Source organism: Monodelphis domestica, chromosome 2, assembly GCF_027887165.1.
Source record: "Monodelphis domestica isolate mMonDom1 chromosome 2, mMonDom1.pri, whole genome shotgun sequence".
NCBI lineage: Eukaryota > Metazoa > Chordata > Mammalia > Didelphimorphia > Didelphidae > Monodelphis > Monodelphis domestica.
The window spans coordinates 488,074,408-488,095,888 of NC_077228.1; the positions used below are offsets into that span (position 1 = coordinate 488,074,408).

The following is a 21,481-nucleotide window of genomic DNA, read 5'->3' on the forward strand; positions in this document are numbered from 1 at the left end:
GGTTAACCACAGGTTAACACACTGGGTTCTTCCTTGGGTCCTGTTCTTTTCTTTTTCTATACTCCTACTTTATTTGATGATCTCTTCAGCTCCCACAGATTTAATTATATCTCTGTGTTAGTGATTCCCAAATCTACGTAGCCTACCCTAACCTCTCTGTTGACCTTTCTCAGTGACCTATCTCCAATTGCCTTTCAGATATCTCAAATGGGATGTCCAGTAGACATTTTAAAACTCACCATTTCCAAAATTGAACTAATTATCTTTTCCCCTAAAACTTCCTCATCTCCTACTTTCCTTATCACTATAGAGAACAACACTATTCTCCCAGTCTCTCAGGTCCCCATCCTATGATCCTAAGTTTTTAAGCCACCTCCATAGCCAATCTATTGCTAAAGCCTATTAATTTCAGCTTTACAACATCTCTTGAATATCACATTCTTTCCTGTGGCAATGCCACCATGCTGGTATAGTCCCTTATCACTTCACACCAGGATTATTGCAAGAGACTGACTGCCCATCTTAAGTCTCTTTCCACTTCAATCCATCTCCCATTTAGCTACCAAAGGTCTGACTATGTTATCCCCAACTCAGTATACTCCAGAGGCTCCCTATCCTCTGCAAAATCAATTCATCATAATTGATGGACCGTGATGATACCCTTTGACACTTAAATGATTCAAAAAGGACCTTTGATGACTTACTGGGGCAGGGTTGAGAGTGCCCAGCACAAATATTAGCCTCTTAGAAAGTCACTTCAGAGGGGGTCAGCTGGGTAGTTCAATGGATAGAAATCCGGGCCTGGAAGCAAGATGTCTTGGGTTCAAATCTGGTCTCAGATACTTTATAGCTATGTGACTCTGAGTAACTCAGTTACCCCCATTGCCTAGTCCTTACTACTCTTCTGCCTTAGAATCAATACACAGCATAAATTCCAAGATGGAACATAAGAAAATTTTTTAAAATCCTTACCTTCTATCTTGGAATCACTACTGTGGATTGGTTCAAAGGCAGAAGAGTGGTAAGAGCTAGGCAATGGGGGTTAAGTGACTTGTCCAGGGTCATACAACTGGGAAGTATCTGAGGCCAGATTTGAACCTAGGACCTCTGTCTCTAGGCCTGGCTCTCAATGCACTGAGCTACCCAACTGCCCCTGAGAAAAATTTTTTTAAAGGCCCCTACAGGAATTGGAAGGGAGGATCATGTCAGACAGTGGCATAAGAAAAGATGTAAGAAAAACTGGATAAGACTAGAGGCATCGTATATCCCTGTGGTACAGTGACTAGAGGGCTATAGTCCCAAGTGGCCACATAGGAGAAATTAGAAGTTCCTTTTAAAAACACCAGGGTGCCTTAGACTAGAAGATTGACACAAGAAATCTCAGTTATGAAATTGTGGGGAAAATCAGTGCCCTTTATAATAATAATAAACACACTCAGGCTAGGGGCAAACCTCTTCACTGCTGAAAAGCTCATTTTCAAAGACATTGTGTTGAGGTAGAAAGAGCCTTAGACCTACACAGAAGAAGGAAGTGAGGGTAGGTAACAAAGAATCAATATTAAAGCATGGCCTGGCATTAGAAGAAGAATGTCAGAATCACTAAAGCTCAGGCTGACCTTTGGCTTGCCAAGGAAGCTTAGGACACCAAGAAAAGGATGACGAGAGAGAGTAAGAGAGACAGACAGATAGATGGAGGGAGGTGGAGACAAAGAGAGCGAGGTGGGGGAAGAGAGAGAGGGAGGAAGAGAGAGAAGGAGGAAGAGAGAGGGAGGAAGAGAGAGAGGGAAGGAGAGAGGGAGACAGAGAGGGAAGAAGAGAGAGAAAGAAAGAAAGAGGGTGAGAGAGGGGGAAGAAGAGAGAGGGGGAGGAAGGAAGAGAGTGAGAGAGAGAGAGAGAGAGAGAGAGAGAGAGAGAGAGAGGAGATTTTTTTTAAAAGGATAAGAAACAAGCATTTATTAAGGCTTTACTATGTTCCAGGCACTGGGATAAGTGCTAGAAATACAAACACAAACAAAAAGAAGTCCTTGCTGTCAAGCAGCTTATATTTGAAAGGGAAAATCCATAAAAGAGCTAGAAACAAGGAGTAGAAGAATGGGAAGGAGAGATCTACATGAGAAAATGATGCCCTAAATCCACAAATTCAGAAGCAGAATCAGTTGTCAGAAAGTCAGAAGCAGAAAAGTTGACTTGCTAGAATCCCTCTTCAAAATGGAGGTTCTAGTTGGAACTCACCAGTGGGAGAAAGGGGCTAGCATGATAGAAGAACTCTCAATAAGAAGACTTCAGGAGGAAAGGAAGATCTAGGGAGAGGAGGGGTGATTCCAAGATAAGATAACAACTGAGGCAGGATAGCAAAATCTAGAATGTCAGATACTAAGTTGGGAGAGGCAAGACCATTGCTCATGATGGGGGGGATGATGATTACTGACAACAGAGATAACGTATTGCTGATCAGTAATTGTTTTGTTTGTGCCCAGAGAAGAACTATTGCACTGGAAAGAATTGTTAGCAGAGAAAGTTATTATTTGTCCTTTGTTTTTGAAGAGGACTATTGACATCAGTAGTAATGTCTTGACTTGTTGGTGAATTGGATTTAAGTGAGACAGAATTGCACCATGTTGTCAAGCCTCATTTTCTCTTTCAAAGTCATTAAAGTCCAGTAGCAAGACAAATTTCAGGATGACTGATGATGACCCATAATGCAATGGATGACTTTGACATCTTTGATTTCTGACCAAACTCCAAGTTTAAAGTCTGCTTCGGTTGCCTTCATGGCTCTTAGAACAAATTGTTAATACCCTTTCTCCTGGAAGAAGTCTTTATATGCTTGAGGAAGACATTTCTCCAATGCCCTGATGGGTTTGTGGTCAATCAGTGCCCCTCAACCTGGTTTAGCACTTCTGCCAAGACAGTTTTACTGGAGTGTAGTTTACAACTTTTTATAGCCACAAGTGAGACTTGAGTGAAAGGTAGGCACCAAAGGTAAAGGAGCAGCTCTGAAAAGAGCTCAGCAAGCCCATACACCTCTTCCTCTCTAAATACCTTATGTACCCAAGAGAATAAGGAAATAGTAAGAGAGGACTTAGGCGCTCTTAACAATGATACTAATAATTATTATTATTATGCTGATATTATAATATAGAATAGTATTATTTGAACGATAATTTTTAAGTGGAAAGTGAATTCATTTGCCTAGAAGTCTGAAAGTTTGATCTCAATTTCCAACAAATTTCCAGAAGCCTTTACTAAAGGAATGTTTTGTGACTGCTTAGAAAGGGAAGCAATGATCATTATGAGTCAGCACAAGATAATCCAAAACAAATTGTACCAGCTGAACTTAATTTCTTTTGACAGAGTTACTGGGCTAATAAATCAGAGAAATGTCACAAATATAACTGGATTTTCTCAAGTCTTTTGACAAAGCCTGTCATGTTATCCTTATTGATAAGATAAAGAGATGTTAAAATAATTCCTAAGTGCTTGAATGACAGCACCCACAGGGTCAATATTAATGGTTCAATGAAGGGAAGTCTCATGTGGAGACTGATCAATTGTTCATTAATGACTTAGATGAAAGGTATGGATGGTAATATTTATCACATTTACAGATAACTTAAGTGACTTATCCAAAGTTGTTAAGTCAGAAGTGGAACTTGGGCCTTCAGGTCATCATACCTCCCAGGCCAGTTCTTCATCTACTATAACATACTTCCTCTCATAAGAAGATGATTAATGTTAAAAAGAATGATGATCCTCTACCTGTACCAAAATATATTTAGCAGCAATTTTTGTAGTGGCAAAGAATTAGAAACTGAGGGGCTTGGATAATGGCTGAAAAAGTTGTGATATGTGGTTGTAATGGAATACTATTGCACCAAAAGAAATGACTAACAGGATGAGTTCAGAAAAACCTGGAAAAGCTTACTTGAACTGATGCAGAGTGAAATGAACAGAACCATGACAACAAGGAATACAGTAACAGAACTATTATCTGATGATCAATTGTGAAGGAGATTTCCAAGATAACCACAAGGGACTCATGATGAAAATGCTATCCATGGTCAAAGAAGGAACTGTTGGAGTCAGATTGTAGATCAAAGCACGCCATCTTCCACTTTGTCTATTTGAGTTTTTTATTGTATGTGTGATAAATGTCTTCTATCACAACACAAACAATACAGCAATGTACATTACATGAAAGTACTGGCATAACTTATAAAATTATTTATTACCTAGGGGAAGGGGAAGGGAAGAGAGGGAGAGAGAACATCTGAATCAGATGTCAGAAGACAATTGTCAAAAATTATTTCTCCATGTAACTGAAAAAATAAATAATTTTTTGAAAAATAAAAAGAATGGTCCTTTTTACAGGAACAAAATTGTTGTCATTCATTCATTTTCAGTTGTGTCCAGTTCTTTGTGACCTCATTTGCCATTCTTGGCAAAAATCCTGGAGTAGTTTGCCATTTCTTTCTCTAGCTCATTTTACAAATAAGAAAACTGAGGCAAATGGGGTTAAGTGACTTGGCCAGGATCTCACAGCTGGTAAGTGTCTGAGGTCAGAGTTGAACTCAGGTCTTCTTACCTATAGCTCAAGAAACTAAGCCTCAAGGTCATAGGTAAGCAAGTGGCAGAGCTAGGACTTGATCTCACTTCTCAGTGTTCTTCCCACTATATAATGTTTCTCATGTAGTATTGCCATAGAATGAATTCTTTGTATAATAATTCAAAATGATTAGGCTGGTTGTAGCTTAATAACTTTATTAAATTAAAGTAGTAGTAGCAGGAAAAATAGGAGAGAGATAGAGAGGTACTTACCTTTCTAATCAGTGACTGCCATTATGCAGGGTCCTTTCTACACTCCACAGTGACTCCAATCTGCTCCTCCACAAGCCTGCCCAAGACCCAGACCTGCTCCTGGTCTGAACTTATAAGCTTTTTTCTCCACCCACTAACGTTCACACATCACATCTCAGGAACCAATCATAGTTTTTTTAATTTTCCTGGGCTGCATAGAGGGGCAGTGCCTGTGGAATCATTGTTTCCTGTTTTGTTCATTCTTTAATTTCCTTTTTTTTAGGCTTATCTATACCTGAATTTACTCAGTAGTATTTGACCTCTAGGTCTCTGAGAGATGACATAAAAAAAAATGGCACTGGAGAGAGAAAAATTCACTTCTGAGATTTGTTTGAAGGGGATGCCCCTGCAGAAGGTAAACATGCTACCTGTGAGAATCATACATTGATGATATTCTTAGTCTCTAAAAATATTTTAATATTCTCTTGATCAAAGATGATTTGTTGATGGTAGGACCATAGGATTTGGGGATCATAAGGAATTTGAGGAATCATTTCATCCAACTCTCTTTATTTTTAAAAACCTTACCTTCTGTCTTAGTCTTAGCTACTAAGTCTCGGTTCCAAGGTAAAAATTCAATAAGGGCTAGGCCCAGTGTCACACAACTGGGATGTATCTGAGGTCAGATTTGAACCCAGGACCTTGTATCTCTTGGCCTAGCTCTCAATCCACTGAGCCACCTAGCTGCCCCCAATTCTCTCATTTGGATAGAAGAGAAAACTGAGACCTATGGAAGTGAAAAGTCTTGCCCAAGGTCACACAGGTGCTAAGTGTCAAAGGCAAGATCTGAAGCAAGGTCCAAGAGCCAATCCTCATCCTACTGTACCATATCCAACTCCCTCATCTTTACATATAGGAAAACCAATGATCCAACAATGGGAGATTTCTTGCTAAAGGCCACACAGATAGTGTCAAAACCAGGATTCAAACCAGGTTACTAGATGTGCTCTGAGTAAAATAGACAAAACTATTTTGGTCAAGTAAGGGAAGATTTAAAACATAGGGTGCCAAATGAGGGATTGCAGTAGTCATTGGTTGGCATGACAACACTGAGGACATTCCCAGGGCAGGATGAAGGAAGGTGAATTACACTGAAAATACAGCCCATTATTTCACCCAGAGCCAGCTGTGGTAATGTGTTGTATGAAGCACAAACATTTTTCCCAGGTGAAATCAGGTAACAATAAACATCAAGGGAAGCAGCAGGGGAGAAGAGAGAGACATACAGACAGAGATAGAGACAGAGAAAGAGGGAGAGACAGAGAGAGAGGAAGAGAAAAAGAGAGAAGGAGAGAGAGGAGAGGGGAGGGTGAGAAAGAGAGAAAGAGAGAGAGAATGTGACTAAAGATAATCTAAGAGGGGAAGAATGTTGTTAGGAAGAAAGGGCTATTGTTGCCAGGCTGTCTTCAGAACTAGTTGACTATATATGTATAAATCTTCCATAGTAGTGTTACCTCCTCCTGATTCCTTTCCCCTGCCTCACTAAGGCACTGCCCAACACCACTGAGAACCTTTAAAGCATAGAAACTGTTGTCTCAATTTACCTACTCTTAGGATTCTTCTTCAAGGAGAAGAAAGACTAGGGACATTTTTGTAACATGATCCCATTTCAATCTCCATTTCCTCATCTCTCAGTTCTACCTGTTAGACCTTTCCAGCCATTGAGAGAGTTAAGGTGGATAGACTACGGCTGTTGAGAGAAACTAATGAGGATGGCATTGTGCCTGATGTATTTTCTGCAGGGTGCCAGAGAGGGGAAGAGAAGAACAGACAGTCTCCAGGGCACATTCTGAAAAAAAAATAAAAGCCTTTGCCCTTTTCCACAGAATGAGTTTGTCAGTTCTTCTGCTCATGCAAAGCAAAAAAGAAAAGACAACTCTGGGGAAAGGTTTCTGTGTTCCAAACATTCAATTGGTTTAAAAAGCAACAACAACAATAAAATAAAACAAACGACAAAATCCCCCCAAAGCCAGCCAGGCTGGTCAGCAGAGGCCACATAGGAATTTGGTTATTTATAGTACAACCTATAAATATCTTATCCAGTCCCCTCTAATAAAAAATGTGTAAATCGAATAACCCAGTGAGATGAACTGTGTCACCATCTGCACTTCTGCACCCACAACAAATGTTTCCCAGCTGCACAGCATCTGCTCTATTCCTGTTAGCATGCCCTGGTCGGGGGTGGTGTTCTGGAGTTTGGGCTGGGTCCAGTACTCATTTGGAATGGGGCCAGAGTGATTCTAAATGGCCTAGCACTTCCCATGTGCACCCTGCCCCCTGCTCCTACCCTCAACAAACTTAGGGTTCTGCTTTTATACCCATTGCCATTCCTGTTTCTGCCCCTAGATGCTAGAGCCTACCTCTCTACAAATTTCCTTGCATTTGTTTTGTATATACATGTACAATTCCACGTTGCCTCTTCTGGGCTCCTGGGAGAATTTAAATTCCCTGAAGGCAAGGACTGCTTCATTTTTTTTCCTCTTTGTCCTCAGTGCCTAGCAAATTGTATGCTCATTGTGATCAAATGAGATATTTGTAAAGCACTTAGCAGAGTGCTTTGCCACATAATAATCAATTAATAAATGCTTGTTTCCTTCCTCCCTTCATTCCCTCATTCCTTTGTTCCCTGCTTCCTTTCTTCCTTCCTTCCTTCCTTCCTTCCTTCCTTCCTTCCTTCCTTCTTTCCTTCCTTCCTTCCTTCCTTCCTTCCTTCCTTCCTTCCTTCCTTCCTTCCTTCCTTCCTTCCTTCCTTCTTTCCTTCCTTCCTTCCTTCCTTCCTTCCTTCCTTCCTTCCTTCCTTCCTTCCTTCCTTCCTTCCTTCCTTCTTTCCTTCCTTCTTTCCTTCCTTCCTTCCTTCCTTCCTTCCTTCCTTCCTTCCTTCCTTCCTTCCTTCCTTCCTTCCTTCCTTCCTTCTTTCCTTATTTCCTTCTTTCTTTCCTTCCTTCCTTCCTTCCTTCTTTCCTTATTTCCTTCCTTCTTTCCTTCTTTCCTTCCTTCCTTCCTTCCTTCCTTTTTTCCTTCCTTCCTTCCTTCCTTCCTTCCTTCCTTCCTTCCTTCCTTCCTTCCTTCCTTCCTCCTTCCTTTTTCCTTCTTCCTTCCTTCCTTCCTTCTTCCTTCCTTTTTTCCTTCCTTCCTTTTTTCCTTCCTTCCTTCCTTCCTTCCTTCCTTCCTTCCTTCCTTCCTTCCTTCCTTCCTTCCTTCCTTCCTTCCTTCCTTCCTTCCTTCTTTCTTTCCTTCCTTCCTAGCACATTCTTTTAATTGACTAGATATTCTTGACTGAGGGATGAGGAAGGAATACTCTCAATATGTCCTGGAGAGAGCCACATATATAATGCTCTCTCTCTGCCACTGGGGGGACCTGCCCTCGTGGGGTTCAGGGGTCCTTGGCTGGATGATGGCCTTGGTGAATGAAGAAAAGATGGGAGACAGTTAAAGTTTCACCTAGAGCCAGGCATCACAATAACTGCTTCGATCAGACTTGGGCTGACTTTATTTTTATATTTCAAGGAGTACACATCTACTTGGCACACAGTTTCATTTTCAACATATATGCTTCCTTACTAGTAATGAAATAGGTCATACATTAACTTTTACTAAATTGTTTGATTGACATTCTATAATTATCCTACATACTTTGGTTCCATAGATTCTGTAATATTTATTGGGAAAGATGGGGAGGATATGAAGAACAGGGGATAAGATTTATAGCAAAGTATGGAGGAGTTGAGGGGAGAGAGGGAATATTGCTCAGTGAGGCAAAGGAGAGAGATGCCTCCTGCCGAGAGGAAGCAGCAGGGATCCAATAAGGACTATTTGTTGTTGAATGTCTGAACTGATATTCAGCTCCCTCTATTCCCCAGAAAAGATAGTCCATTTATCTAACTGTGATATTCTAATAAGAGAAATTTTAATAACCAATTTAGATTGGAGAGGTGTCAGGGGAAAAGGGAAGAGGGAAGTACCTAAATAAGGTTGGAGTCTTCCTCAGCTTGGAGCTGAGGCCCAGCCTCACAGCTTGGTAGAGAGTTTCTCCCCTGTCTGTCTACTCTATATCTGTGTTAGCTTTGTCAAATTCAGAAACTTAGCAGTAGACAGCAAGCAACCAAGGAAAGTTCTAACTTTCAGAGCTGATTGGGCCTGTGTCTTCGGGCTGAACCAAGAAGAGGCCCTCCAAATCCAGACTGGGCTGAACAAGCTCCTCCCACCTCCATCACCAGGAAGGAAGTAAAGCCAGCAGGAAGGAAGTGCTAGTCACAAGACCCAACTGCCACTCCCAGTTGCCCCTTCCCCCACCAACTGTCAGTCTTGACAATTTCTTCTCTCTTGATATTCCCACTGTTGCTTGTTCCAACACAGTGGCAGAAAGTTCAGAACTTATTTCTAGTTTCCTTTCCATTATCATCCCCCCTTTTTTTTGTTGTGACCTTCCCAAGGTCACTTATTTATATTATAGTTACCAAATTTACTAAATCTACTCTAAGGAATTCTTAGCAGGAAAGTTTGGGTAAGGGTAGTTTTAGGGTTTTACAATAAATTCAGTACAATACATGTTTGATAAAACCATACAAGAAATTTGAATCTTAGTGCTAATACTACTTTTGCTAAGTTAACTAAAACAGTTTATATAAATTATTTACAATTCTAACAACAAATGTAAAGCTTTGCAGAAGATATATATGTTCTTGTCACAGGGTAGGCTCAACTAGAGGTCACTTTCTCAATAACCCTCGATGTACCAGACATGCAGTAAAGGTAAGAATAATTATTTGTTACACTAGTCAGTTCATGATCAATTAGACTTCTGAGGATACAATCCACACAAGATTGTTGCCTATTCTTCAGGGTTAAAGGGTATGATCAACAAAACCCATTTTAATATTATTCCAATATCAAGCTTTCATTCTCTAATGTTTTACAAAGGTATCCAAGACATATTGCCTAATCTGCAGCTAACAAAACAATCCAGTGAGGTGGAACATACCAGTCTTTCCATAAAAGGCAATTAATATACAGTACAGTTTTGTTGGGGACATATTCCTAAAAGGAGGTTCCATTTATGATCTTTTATCTAAATGGGTACATAGGAGTCCTTAGGTCTGATTTTGTAAGTAAAATCTCTTGACCATATTCTAAGGGGGAATTTCTGTATCATTACATATAAAGGTGGGGTTTTCTTGGAGCTGAGTGAGAATATTGCTTGTAACAATTTCGATGTTAGGGGGTGTTAATAAGAGAGAAATCACACAGGGGAGTCTGAGTGGGTGTTTCGATCCTTCCTGGGGGATGCTTTGCAATCCCCTGGATCTTACCTGTGACCATGTCAGACAGCATGGATTTGATGGCTCTCAGCATCTCTCTGAGAGAGACAGAGACAGAGACAGACAGACAGACAGACAGAGACAGGGACAGAGACAGAGAGAGAGATGGGTGGATGGATAGATAAATGGGTAGATTGAAAGAGAGATTTAGGTACATAGACAGACATATATGTCTCTCTCTCTCTCTCTTTATATATATATATATATATATATATATAATAGGGGTAGAAGGTGCAGACTATCCAAGCAGTATCTCTGACTGCTAACCATTTGCCCTACACTGTCCTTCCCAATCTGAGTAAAGTGGGTTCATTTTTTGAAAAATCCTTACCTTCTATCTTAGAATAAATACTTGAGCCTTGGTTCCAAAGCAGAAGAGTGGTAAGGGCTAAGCAATTGAAGTTGTATGATTTGCCCTGGGTCACACAACTAGGAATTAATTGTGTTCAGATTTGAATACAGGACTTCCCACCCTAGACTTGGCTCTAAATCTACTGAGCCACCTAGCTGCCCCTATGTGGGCTCCCTTTTGTGAAATTGAGTACATGAGTTCATAGTACATAAAATTTCCAACCTGATATTGAGGTAGGGTATATCCAGTTCTACTGGAAACCAACACAATTGAATTCTAGAATATCCATTTCTCCAACCTATGGATTGAAGAACATATCAGGGCAAATTCAGAAACTTTTGAATAGCTGTGTTTTAGGAGGATCATTAAAAAGCTGAAGAGTGTCCAAAAGAGAGTTAGAAGAATAATGAAAAGGCCTGAAGACCATGTAAAATGAGGATCGGTTGAAAGAATTAAGGATGCTCATATTGAAAAAGAGAAGACTTGGCAGAGAGGAGGGAGAAATGATAATGGTATTTGAAGGGTTGTCATATGGAAAAGGGATTCAATTTATTCTCCTTGAAAAGCTGTCCTCAATTTGGCTACTTCCTACTAAAATACTGATATAATTTAGGCCATACCTTGGATAGTGGAGATGAAATTGCAACAGTGCCTTTCTCCCTTTCCCAGACACTGAGAAAAGAGGAGAGAGAGAGAGATAACTGCTAATTATCTATACCTCATCTGGAAGGCCCAGTGGATAGAGGACTGGCCCTAGAGTCAGAAACATTGAGTTCAAACTAGGTCTTAGACACTAATTGTGTGGTTCTGGGCAAGTCTCTTAACTTCTGTCTGTCTCAATCTCCTAATCTTTAAAATGGGGGTAATAATAGCACCTACCTCTCAGGGTTGTTCTGTGAATAAAATGGGATAATATTTTAAACTTCTTCGGAAATATGTATAAATGCTTGCTATTATTCTAACCCACGCTTTCAGTAGAAGACTTAGTTCTGCCCTCAGTCTCCATCTACTATCTTCTCAGACCATGAAGAAAAAAGCAGTAAAATAATACAAGATGTCAATAAAAAGAAAAGGCTAGAAATCACCACAAACGGCTCTGCAAAAGCATCTGATGGTTATCATCCCCTCTGTCCAGTGGGATCTTGGCTGCTTTCTGAGAGAAGTGACTTGGATTTTGTACCCTGTCTCCATAGGAGTAATAAATCTTGGGCACAAAACATTGGTTATGTGATTTCTAGAAACTCTTAAGGTATTGAATTGATTTCTTTAAGCATGGATGAGCTAAGCAGTTGTTGGAAATAGGAACTGGCTCAGTGAATTGCTCTTCTTGGAACTGAAATAAAAAGCATTTTCTCTGGATACAGAAATAAGTCCCACCAATCAGACATCAATTCCTAATCTCCACCATTATCCTGTGATTCCAGATTTTAGTCCCAGAGAAGAAGAAGACCTTGAAGCAACCTGAGGATCTGAATGGATCTGGATTTTGGCATTAGGCTGGACAGAGGGGCCAGGTGATTGACTGGAGGAGAAAACTGGGAGGGGATGGTAGAAGAGATCATTGTGGAAGTGAGGAAAGAAAAATGTAGGAGATGTTCTTTCCGTGTTGAAGGAAAGGAAGAAAGAATCTTAGAAAATGTTTATCTCAGGCACCTCAAAAGGGAAAATACTCTTTTCCCTGCTGAGAAAAGTTATTGGGAAATCATGCTAAGTAATTTCATTCTTTAATTAACTTGTTCAACTGTAGTAATAACTCATATCTACATAGTACTTTAAAGTATACAAAGTGCTTTTCTAATAAGCAAGAAGAGTTGGGATAGATAGGTGGATGGATGGATGGATGGATAGATAGATAGATAGATAGATAGATAGATAGATAGATAGATAGATAAAGCAATCAAGTGAGCATCAAAGAGCTTACTGTGTTGGGCACTGTCTTGACCACCAGAGATACAGAAATAAGTAAACAATACAGTCCCTATCTTCAAGGAACTTACATTCAAATGGGAGAAGACAAAACATAAACTGCAAGGCAGGATGGTGAGACTAATAGGGAAATATTCTGGTACCTTGGGTCTCATTATGATAAGTCAAAAGCTCAGCCAGAAGATCCAGGGATTGAGTCCAAGTTTCCAGTAGGGTACAGATGGTCATGATGAAGATACACAGGAAGTACAAGTATTATTATTCCTCAGGCTCTCTGAAAATACTTGACAGCTAAGTCTTCACAATTCCAAATTTCATTGAAAAGCTGGAATTCTGAAACACTGTGCCTTCAGTATGAACTCCTTGGGGCCCCTTGGAGGATGAGGTCTGCCTAGGAAGGACTCTGACCTCTCCTTTTTGCATTGGATGAGAGGAAGAGAAACTGATAAAAGACAAACCCTAGAGAAGCTGAAACTGATTTGGAATTCTCCTAGCTGCTTCTATAAAACTGGGTGAGGAAAAACCTCAAGGAGGATGCCCTAAGGAACCCTAAGAACAGGCATCAAATCTAGTGAAGCTTCATTTGGCCCATTTCCAGATTCCAAGTCCCTAGGTAGGCTGAGTTGAAGGCTGCCTGTTTTGGGTCTCCAACCTCAACTCTGGGATGGATAGTCCCTCTCTGGTCAGCCTTCTGCCCCTGTCAGTATTCCACACTAGCTTTGAAAGGTCTCAGAAATATCTAGTTCCCAAACTGGCCTCAGTCCAAATGGTCAGACTCCTTCCACACATGGAATCAATGCTGCTTGAATGAATGGATAAATTTCAATTAAGCCTATTTAGGAAAGATACTTACTTAGCTTGGTAGGGATTAATTCAATTCAATGAGCATGTATGAAGCACCTAATATACATCAGACACTGTGTTAGGTGTTGCTGGGGATACGATGACAAAAATTAAATTAGTCCTTGTCCTCAAGAAGATTCTACTGGGGGGAGGAGGAAGTGGGGAATAACAAATATTGGTAAGTAAATACAGAATATAAACAAAGGAATTTCCATGGAGGGAAGTTAAGGATCTAAGAACTCTGGACAGAGTCCAGGAGGCTGCATTTGAGCTAAAACTTGAATGGATCCCAGGATTACAAGAGGAAGACGTGAGGAGGCTTAGCTATGAAAAGTTCTGGAAAAGGGAAAAAGAGTGTGGCGGTGCAATAAGTGGCCAGTTTGCCTGGAATGTAGAGTGTGCATTTATTAGGCATAGCAGCTAGGTGGCCCAGTCCATAGAGTGCTAAGCCTTGAATCAGGAGGACCTGCGTTCAAATTCAGTCTCAGATACTTACTAGCTGTGAAACCCTGGGCAAGTAATTTCATTCTGTTTGCCTCAGTTTCCTCATCTGTCAAATGAACTGGAAAAGGAAAAGGCAAACCACTCTAGTATCTTTGTCAATAAAACCCCAAATAGGGCACAACTGAACAACAAAAGATAACCTGAAAGAATGGAAGCCAAGTTGTTAATGATTTTAAATGCCCTAAAGAAGGATCCAGAGGCACTGCAAGTCCTCAACAATTTTGCAGAGAAATTCAGAATTATTCATTTAACCTCTATCTTTGAGCATAGTTTCCAAGACAGTCATTTTAATCTCAATATAATAGCTGTGAGGATTTATTTTTTTATATACTGTATTAATTCCTATATGTAGTTCCTGGATTAGAGAGATTCTAATCAGTATGTTGACTTCCATATTTCCTTGGTTCTTAGGAACTCCAAGGTATGTTTTCCCCCATAAAATCTGATTCATAGTAAGGTTCTTTCTGCTAGTGACATGACTGCTCACCTTTCCCTATGGGGATGGGAAGGAGGTGAGAGTCTTGACAGATTACCTCTTCATTAACCGTTCACCAATCAGAGCTGCCTTGGGATAGCCAAGGGAAGGACTAAATGATGAGCTACCAAATTGTAGTTATATACGAGCATGAAAGAGTGTCCTTGTCTTTGATGATCAATATGATCACTGACCTATTCATTTTTTGGTTAAATGCAAGCCCAATCAATAAATTGATATTATCACCCCAAAACCAGTCTCTCTAATACATATTTTTTTAAAAAATAACCTTTATCTTCTGTCTTAGAATCATTACTGTGCATTGGTGTAATAGCGAGGGGGTCTTAAAAAAGGAAGGGACCAGTGAACAGCTATTTGGGGACTGAGTTCTATGTGACACTTCCTCTTTCTTCCACTAAGTTGAGCAGCTTTAATGGAGTCAGTCAGTCAGACCAGACAGTAAGTCTACTCCCCACAGCTTCCTTTTGATGGATTGAAATTCCCCTCCTATTACATAGACTCTGAATCAATTTCTGTTGTGACTCAACGTATCTAATTTATTTGATATAAGGTTATAGAAGGAATGAGGAAATGGAAGGAAAAGGAAAAAAGGGACAGAGGGGGAAAGGAAGGTCCCTACTACTACTACTACAACTTTTGAGGGTTTGACCAAAGAAATCTCTCCACGAAGTAGGCTCTGAGTTCCCCTAAGGGAAAAAATAGAGTCTCTATTCCAAATGTTGGCTTCAGATGGGCACTGAAATCTTCATTCAGTTCAAACAGAAGGATTTGAAGATGAGTGCTTTCTTCCACCCAGCTCCCCACAGAGTCCCAGATAAGAAGAAGAGATTGTTCTGACTCTAACAGTTTTTTGAGTCTTTATGGAACTCTCCCATCCACCTGAAGGTCCTGAAGGTTCCATTTGCTCCTTTTTCTGAGGCATCCCTTCAAACTTCAGATTTCTCTTGCTCTTGGCCATTCCCTTATTCACACTGGTTCCATGGCAGAAGAGTGGTAAGGGCTAAGCAAAGGGTGGTTAAATGACTTGCCCCGGATCAGATAGCAAGGAAGTGTCTGAGGCTAGATTTCAACCCAGGAACCTTCCATCTCTAACCCTGATCCTCAATCTACTGAGTCACTTCTCTGTTCCCCTCAAATATTTTTAATTATAATATAACTCAGTTCCAAGTATCCCCCTCTAATATTTTCTTGAATATATCAGTTGTCCCTAATTCCTTGGGTGGGTCCACTGTGAAATGATTTCTGTTTCATTGAGCTTGTGTTTTAAGCATATGGTACTTAAATTCCTAAAATACATTATTTTTTAACTGATCCAATTCAGCCATCCTATTACATGAAAAAGGAATTGTGGTGATATAAAGCTAAAGATTGTTTTTAAATAGACACTATCCCTAAGGAGCAAACAGTCTACTATATGTAACATGTAAACAAATAGGAAACAGCAAGAAAATAGAAAAGAGAAGGCAACAGCCTCTAGTGAGATAAACAAAGACTTCCTGTAGGAAATGACAGCAGAACTAAAGGAAAATTAGGACTTGTAATAGTTGAAAATTTGGTTTGACAAAAATAATAATGGTTAAAAAAGAATTGTTGTGGTCACCATTTATAAAAATTAATGTTAAACTATGAGTCATAGGCTGGTAGTAGCTTTATTTACAGAAAGGTAGAGATATTAAAGTGGAAAATATAGGAAGGAGGTAGAAAATATCACCTAGCTAAAAATACCATAAGTTCTAATCCTAGTGCCTCCAGACCAAGAATGTTAATCCGAATTTGAATCTTACCAGAATCCAAAGTCCAGATCAGGATGCCTAAATCCAAAGAGCCAAAGATGCTGAAAAACTACCAAGAACCTTCAGTGCACATGAGACTAAGGCTACCAAGAATCATCAAGAATGAAGAGTATATCAGTAATGAAGAGAGAAAATCTCTCTCTGGAGTCTGTGAGCAGTGTTAGTGGCTTGTTAGGGCATGAATTTTCTTTGTTAGTGACTTACTAAGTGTTAAGTAGGCATACTTTAAGTTCTTGATTGATTAACTTAAAATAGACAAAGGGTATAAGAAATTCCCTTTCACAGACTCTAAGAGGTAGAAGTGAATAGAGAATGCATTCTATCTACAATACCAAGATGGGAAATGGAATTTCAAACTCAGGTGACAGAAAAAAAGACCATTTGGAAGAGAAAAAAGGATACATAATATGGAAGATTATGAAATCTGGAAGGGCTGCCTGGAGACAAATCACAAAGGACTTTAAATGCCAAGTGGAGGAGTTGATATTTGACCCTACAGAGAATGAGGATTTTTGAGCAGGGGAAGGACATCACCAGATCTATATTCTTGAAATACTATTTCAGAAGTCATGTACTATGGACTAGAGTTTGGGATTGCCAAAGGAGGTCCACAGGACCAACTGTCAGGCCAAGCAGAAAGAAGACATACTCTTGGTTGTAAAGATTATTAAATCTCTCCCCTGATTATGAAGATTAAATTAACTCCCCTGCCCATTTTTAGATTTAATCACCAAAGGTGTAAACACCCCATTCACACGTTAGTGGGGAGGGTCTGTGACCCAAGTGCACAATAGTAAGTGATGAATTAGAATTGATTGACTGTCCCCTGGGCAGTCCTAGGAAAATCTTTAGACTATGATTTGTCCACATAAAAAGTGGAGGAAGACACAGGAAGTGATGCAAAAGAAAGTGTCTTTAAGAGGGAATTACAACTTCCTGTAGGAGATCTTCATCTGAGATCTTCCGAGAGGACTTTGACATCTTCTGGAGTTCTGAGTTCAAGTTGGAGGTTGGTGAAGAATCTGCTGACTGGACTTGAGACCCTGTGCATGGTGAGACTGTCCTTGAATCTCTCCCTTTTGGACTGACACGTGGTGAGTGAAAAAGGCTGACTCCTTTCCTGGATTTTCTGAAGAGACTAGCCTCAGGAGAGACCTATCATCTTGAGAGAGGCTCCCTGCATCCCCAGATCCTTGACTACAAGGGCTGAGGCCTCTCTTGTTAAGGACTAAACTCCCCTGCTCATTTTTGAGCCAGGGGTTGGAGCAAAATACTTAGTGCTTAGGCTAGATATCTTACCCTATTCTCTCTGATTTTTGTTTTTAATAAACCCTTACCTTCCATCTTGGAGTCAATACTGTGTATTGGCTCCAAGGCAGAAGAGTGGTAAGGGATAGGCAATGGGGGTCAAGTGACTTGCCCAGGGTCACACAGCTGGGAAGTGTCTGAGGCCACATTTGAACCTAGGACCTCCCATCTTTAGGCCTGACTCTCAATCCACTGAGCCACCCAGCTGCCCTGTCTCTGATTTTCTAACTTCACTCTTTCTCTATTTTGTAAATAAATCATAAATAAATCTCTTTGGAATTAATTAAATTCCAGGTAACCCTAATTTTGAATAATTCATCCCAACCTTTTTGTATAAACCTCTTTTTCCCCTTACATGGTATAAGAGATGGTTGGAGGACACCATTTTGGCATTTCTCAACCCAGAGGCATTCCTGATAGACCCATCTTTTGTTAATAAATCATATGCTCTATTAATAAACAATATTTTACTGGAGGGAAAAAGAGAGTGGGGGAAGCTAGGTGGCTCAGTGGATAGAATGTGAAGACTAGAGACCTGAAGTACAAGATTCAAAACTGATTTTAAACACTTCTTAGCTGTGTGACCCTGAGCAAATCACTTAACCTTGATTGCCTGCCCCTTACCATTCTTTGGCCTTGAAATCAGTTAGTATCAATTCTAAGATAGAAGGTAAGGTTTTAGGGGTTTTTTTAAGTCCATGTAAGAGGTGATGAGGGATTGAACTAGAGCATAAAAAGCACTGGATTTAGAATCAGAGGATCTGGGTTCAAATTTCAATTCTACCCCTGTGAGCTTAGGCCATTCCCTTAACCTCTCTAGTCTTCAATTTCATTACTGGAAAATATACAAAGTCAATTCCATGATCTATAACTTCATATCTATCTGTAAATTTGTTAACCTCTTGTACAATGGTGGGTAGGTGATTCTCTTGATTCCTTTTGGGAAAGAGATGGACCTTCTCAGTGTCTCCCTGTCTGCATCTTCTCCCTCCCCCCCACTTCCTAGCTCACATTCTTGAGCCTAGAGACAATTAAAAACAGTATCTAGCTCATCTTTAGCCTAAGTGCAACACAAGGAATCTCAAATCAATTTGTTTCCTTTCTCTGCCATTTTATAGACTATATTTCAGATGAAAATTATTAGTATAATATTTATATAATAAAAGTAATTAATGTAATAATTCCTCAGAGCCCCCAGGTGAGAAAATTCCTCAAATTCAGATAGAGGATTGTTTCTTTGCCCTTATTTAAATGTTTGTGTTTCTCCACACTAATTCCTGACCTTCTTCTATTTGAGGTAAAATCAATATATAGGAAATATTTATGTAAAAGAAGTAAGCAGAGTATATTACAATTTCTGTTATTGGATAAACATTGGGAAGGGAAGTTGGAGAGAGAGCAGACAAAGGTCTGGGATTCCCCTCAATCCTTGAAGAGGAAGTACAATGTGCAGCTTCAGAGGATCTAATGAGGTAGAAGCCTGGGTGACAGCCTAAGAGAATGGGGGTGGGGGTGGGGAGGAAGGACCTAGAGATCATTATAAGGACAAAGTTAGTATGTAAAAGAAATAAGACAGGAAGAAGATGAAGGATACAAGGTTCTAATAAAAGAGGAATTTCATGGAAGTCAAAGCTATGAGTGTCAATGAGTTCAAACCTATAAGCATCCTTGTAAGCAGCTGAAGAGGAATGAAGGTTTAAGTCAAGGGAAGAGGCTAACACATAGTAAAGTCAAAGTTTGTGATTGTTCTTGAGTCACTGCAGTTAGTCCAACTTTTTATGACCTGATTTTTGAATTTTCTTGGCAAAGATACTGCAGTAGTTTGCCATTCCTTCTCCAGCTCATTTTACAGATGAGGAAACTGAGGTTTAAGTGACTTGTCCAGGTTTACACAGCTAGTAAGAGTCTGAGGTCAGATTTGAACTCATAAAGATGAATTTTCCTGATTTCAAGCTCAGGGCTCCATACACTGTGCCACCTAGCTGCTCCTTTGTGAGGGGATGCCACCATGTATATTGAAGCCCTCAAGTCTGAGGTCTGTTAGATTTTAAAATAAGATCCTGAATTCTTTGATAAAGAAGAGAGAATGAACTGAGGGTGATAGGGTTGATAAAGAGCTGCAACCAGAATCTAAATAGCATCACCTAGATGGTCAGAGAGAACCTCAGAGAAGAGCAACTCTTCAATGATAGTTATTTAGTCATTTGAAGGAATGGTGAATAGTAAGGAATATTTTTTTCTCCTCCTCCTCCTCCTCTTCTATTTTTTATTCCTATGTCAGCATATTAGTGGAGAATTTAACAATCGGCTCTCCTCAGCCGATTTAAGATAAAACTGATTAGGGAGCGCTGATTGTGAAATGTTTTAGTGTGAACATTTATACCTCAGAAATCAGAAACTGCTACAACTCTGGAATGGGCTTATTGTTTTGTTAATTTTCTAGACCTAAGAAAGTGATGGAGAAAATGTTAATAATGCAGATTAATTTTAAAAAATGTGTCCTGTACATCTTTTTCCCCCTCAAAGAGCTAGTTGTTAAACATTTACTAAAGGCAGCTAGGTGACTCAGTGGATTGAGAACCAGATCTAGAAATGGAAGGTCCTAGGTTCAAACAAATCACTTCTAGCTTTGTGATCCTGAGCAAGTCATTTAACTCCCAGTGCCTAGCCTTTACTGCTCTTCTTCCTTAGAACCAATATGCCATATTGATTCTAAGACAAAAGGTAATGGTTAAAAAAATTTATCAACATATCCTGACATGGAACATCAGATTGGGCTTTTGGATCACTAAGTGATTGACTTGGGGAACTCAATCACCCAGGTGATATACCAGGGCCATATTCCTAGCACTAGCTTCTTTGTCTCATTCCAAGATGCCAAGAAATAGATAGTGCTGTATTGATTTAGAATCTTGAACTCTAGAGACTACATTTCCCACAATCCCCTTTTCCTTTTCCTGTTTGTGCATCTCCTTATGTAGGGGGAGTTTTGAGTTTCTGTTTTCCACCCATGTGGGCTCTCTGGTTCAATGGTGGAAGAGGGAGGAGCTGCTTTTGGTTTTTGCTAGCCTTACTCCCTTATACTTCAAGATAAATGTTTAATAAATATTATTAAATATAATACTTAGAGTATTGGATATTAATTTTAATCTTTACATTTCTGGCAGACTACAAAGAGATTTTAGAACTTGGCTTTTCTTTTTCCTTTTCTTTAAAGCTGGCAGCCCGGTTATAGCCGAGCAACCATGGTGATTTAAAACTGCTACTGGTTTGGAACCAAAGGTGCTTTTTCTACTCCTAGTGTATACACACACACACACACAACTAGAGCTAAGAAAAGGTTAATATTAAAAGAAATGGGAAAAGAAACTGAAGGGGGTAAATTTATGTCATAAAGAAGCTCATGGTGGGAGGGGGGAGAACATCAACACACCAGAAGGATAAAGAGGTTGGAGATAGGAAATACTCAACTCTTACATGCATTGAAATTGACTCAAAGAGAGAAGAACAATCCAATCCATTGGGGCATAGAATTTATTTGCAAAAAATGCAAAGGAAGGAGGCCCTGCAGGCCCAGATCTCAAACTATACTCTAAAGCAGTGGTCATCAAAACAATTTGGTATTGGCTAAGAGACAGAAAGGAGGATCAGTGGAACAGACTTGGGGTAAGTGACCTCAGCAAGACAATCTATGACAAGCCCAAAGATCCCAGTTTTGGGGACCAAAACCCACTATTTGATTAAAAACTGCTGGGAAAATTGGAAGATAGTATGGGAGAGATTAGATTTGGATCAACATCTCACACCCTACACCAAGATAAACTCAGAATGGATGAATGACTTGAATATAAAGAAGGAAACTATAAGCAAATTAGGTGAACACAGAATAGTATACATGTCAGATCTTTGGGAAAGGAAAGACTTTAAAACCAAGCAAGAGCTAGAAAAAATCACAAAATGTAAAATCAATCATTTTGATTACATCAAATTAAAAAGGTTTTATACAAACAAAATGAATGCAACCAAAATTAGAAGGGAAGCAACAAACTGGGAAACAATCTTCATAACAAAAACCTCTAACAAA

At 39.7% G+C, this 21,481-nt stretch overlaps 1 long non-coding RNA gene across 1 annotated transcript; it reads left to right on the forward strand.

Annotated features, from left to right (window-relative positions):
- The first annotated feature begins 5,085 nt into the window (after positions 1-5,085).
- LOC130457018 (uncharacterized) lies at positions 5,086-11,734 on the forward strand. The gene is made up of 3 exons (XR_008915954.1): positions 5,086-5,212; positions 9,549-9,609; positions 11,503-11,734. It is a non-coding gene; the product is annotated as an uncharacterized LOC130457018 (long non-coding RNA).
- The last annotated feature ends 9,747 nt before the right edge of the window (positions 11,735-21,481 follow it).